A 3,792-nucleotide genomic window follows, 5' to 3' on the forward strand; every position below is an offset into this window, starting at 1 on the left:
GGGAAATAATGAAGGTAAAGTCCAAATTTTTTGTAATCTTTGAGCAAAAGTTCAGATTTTTCCAAAACTTTTTTTTTTTTCAAAAACTGTCTTGAGAGACTGTTTTTTTATGTTTCCTACATTTCCCGTCCATATTTTTAAATTCTTGAAAAAATATTTTTTTTTCAATTATACCCCTTAACCACCACCACCACCATCACCGACGTTGTCGGCCCCCCACCCATCACCACCACCGAACCACCACCGTCGCTCCAAGATTACAAAAAATTTGGACTTTACCTTCATTATTTCCCCAAATCTCGTCTCCTACCTGACTTTCTTTCAAAATTTGGCCTGCTACCTCTATATTATTATCTTTTCTCAAAGCATCTTGACAGTCCAAATTTTAAAAAATTTTGAGGAAAAAAAAGGGCTATTTTGAGAATCATCTCTCTAAAAAGGGCTATTTTAGGAATTTTCCCATTTAAAAATATTACAGATTTGGTTTTCACTTTTTTAACGTTTACTCGTGCTTTTTGATTCCTCGTTTACTTGAACTTAATATTTATAGATAACTTCATCATATCGAATCAAACCGATCCGAACAACAAACCCCCAATCCATAGTAATTAATATGTTTGAAGACCTAAAATATATAAGTATATTTTGCTGCATATCAAGAATCTATCTCTTTGAATGAAAATCTTTATAGACTCTTTGTCATAGAAGTGATTTGAGATTACAGTTTGCATTTTGGAAGATGAACTTGTTCTGGTTCAACCAATAGACAATATTAAAGTTTTTTTCCAAAGACTTTTGGTTTAAAATCTGTTTCGATGTAATCTAATAAACAATCAATAAATTTGTTTTTAGTTATGAAACAAATCTGTTATATGGATAAGAAAAAGAAAACGTTGCATCATCACACATAGGATGATGAATTGGCGATGGCGTTGTATCAAACACATGTAATGTACATTACTTACCTTCAAGAGTACTCAAATAAGCATAACAACATACGCTACACAAATTAATTAAAAATGATACAGGGTATATATATATATCCTACTCAATACTTGTTCTTATATGAAGTTCTTCCAGTTATGTGGACCTGAAAATACCACACAACTCAGTCATTTCCTGTTATTCTTACAGCAAGTCGCCCAAATAAAATGCTATAGCTTACCTGAAATATTGTTCTAAGTTTCTTCATTCCTATCGCGCGTAGCTTCACCTCCTCTTTTGAAACACTAGGATCTTTGAGCACCTGAAAAATAATCAGGTTTGTAATGGGTCAAAACAAATTATTTGGTCAGGTTGGGACTACTCGATTAGTCAGATTGGGTTGAACCGTAGCACAGACAAAAAAGAAAATTTTAAACAAATTGTGTCAGGTAGGTAACGGGTCAAATGTGTAATAATTAATTAACAATAACTAACATAACAAATTTAGGACCAAAGTTTCAGACCCAAAAATCATTATTTTGGCCATTTTTTGGTCCAAAAATTTAAAGCAAATGGCAATGCCAGAAAAACCAATCCGTACCAAACCCATCGTGAAATCGCAAACCGAATGGTTTTCAAAAACCTAAAACCTGAATTTTTGGTTTTTTTGCACGGTTAGAACCAACCCACGCACACACCTAACACTTTTTATCTTTTTTTGTATATAATTAATGTGCAAAATATGACTACAAAATTGTACTATTTCAATAATAACTATTATATCTTTTTGAATGAATTGTACTTTACACGAACCATTAAAGAGTAAATGGTCAAAATTGTCACATCTGATATATTCTTTACTAGAGTAACTATACATGAACTTACAGCTTGGCAGACACGCGATAAGGTTGTCTCAATATCTACAACATTAATCTGCCAAAGAGAATTAATCATTTGATCTTTTTTTCTTCTATAGCTTTATTTATCTGCTCTTCCTTGGCTTCTGAATTATTCAACTTCTTCAACTCCTCTTGTATTTGTATCAAAGACACCGCGCCTACATACATAAAATAACACAAATACAATGCACTTCCTAAAGTTAACTTCAATTTATCAAAAATGCAACCTTTTATGTATCTAGTAATTATATGAACTTATAGAACCTTGAGCAGCTGCAACTTGTGACTTCATTTGATGGCCTTTATCCTCACCCATTCGGCTAAAAACGGGACCCTCATATACAGTTTATCTTTACCAAGTTCTTTTGCAGCTTGTCTTCTGTATATATAACCATAGTATGCAACATAGCCTCACCAAAAGCTGAAAAGTTAATAGCAATTAGTATGTAATATAGCCATTGCAGCAAAGTTTGCCTTTAACTTTAAAAGCACATACCGGCTTGAGGAGCCCGTGAGCTTCTGATGTTGCCCATTTTAGAAATTCGGATGTGTGACCTTCAACAAATGGCTGAAGGCGATTTTTTAGATTTGTTATGAGCTTTATTTCAAATGGCTGCCTACATCTTACCCTCCTCAGACCCTACCATAGCTTTGCTATTGGTGGGATATACTGAGTACGATGATGATGATGATGATGAGCTTTATTTCCCTCCCCTTTTGAAATTCCTATACAATGAAACAACAATGATATAATTTAATAGAATTAAACTTTAATTATAAATATGAATATAAATTTAATGGTAAATAGGTGAATAATGTATACCCTCATTCTCTCCTGGACTTTCATCCTGCGGATTTCAGGAACCTGTCCCTCTTCTTCAAGTTCAACTGACTGTACGGACGCCATATAAAGTTGTCCAATGTAATCCTCAAACAAATCACTACCAAACAGCATACCAAAAACAGCTGCAGGATCTACCATTGAATCACTACAAACAAATTACCAGAAAATAACAATAATAACAATGATAACAATTCTTGGTGCAAAAAGCTGACGCGTCACACTTACTCCGCTACACCTGACTTTCCATTTTTATCATACGCTTCACGCTTCTCAGGGTCACTTAGAACCTGATAAGCCTCTCCAAGAACCTTCAAGCATACAAATCATATAAATAAACAACATGTATTAATAAATGATGTATTAAGTTAACAGCACCTGAAAATTACGGGCAGCTTTCGGGTCCCCTGGATTTTTATCAGGGTGAACTATCCTTGCCTTTAAAAACATTAGAAAGCGTTACTAATAATATTTTTGAACATATTTTTTTGTAACAGTGTTTCTTTGAAAGAAAGAATAAGAAAACTTACTTTAACATAATAGGCCTTTTTAATATCCAACGCTGATGCATCGGAACTGACTCCCAAAATGTCATAATATTCTGTATCCTTCGGCATAGTTTAGCAATCACCGCTCTTGCAAGACTGGTAAAAGAACAAAAATAACCTCATGGTTACAGATTTGAGCTGCAAAGAAAGCATTTTTTTGCAAAATGCAAGCAAAGAGTTCAGTTTTATAAAATCTGTGATACGGTAGATTTGAGATCAGGAGCTTTATTTTCATTAGGTAATATCATATGTGTCTAAGTGAAAGATGTTAACGTGTAACGGTGTACTATGAACCCTAAGAGAGATGATCAGCTATGTTTTTTTTTTTTTGGAGTAATATGCATGTAACAACTTGAAAATTTTTATAAAACTGAACTATATTGTGAATATATTAATTTTCACTCCTTTAGCCAAATTGGCAAATTTGGTATTAAAAATTTACCTTTCTTATCAATTTCTTCTTTGTGTAATCCTAACGTGCATAGGAGATGAAAATCGATCGATAAACAAACTTTGTAGCCAGAATTGACATGGATTTAGTAATTACCATAATAATGATGGAATCCTTAAGAAATTTTGA

At 33.1% G+C, this 3,792-nt stretch overlaps 1 pseudogene; it reads right to left on the minus strand.

Moving 5' to 3' along the window:
- Positions 1–279: 279 nt before the first annotated feature.
- On the minus strand, positions 280–3,364 carry LOC143616560 (chaperone protein dnaJ 10-like; annotated as a pseudogene).
- Between the last annotated feature and the right edge of the window lie 428 nt (positions 3,365–3,792).

This window comes from Bidens hawaiensis, unplaced genomic scaffold, assembly GCF_021521415.1.
Source record: "Bidens hawaiensis isolate Kalapana, Puna unplaced genomic scaffold, B.hawaiensis_p1.1 tig00048058_1, whole genome shotgun sequence".
Lineage (NCBI taxonomy): Eukaryota > Viridiplantae > Streptophyta > Magnoliopsida > Asterales > Asteraceae > Bidens > Bidens hawaiensis.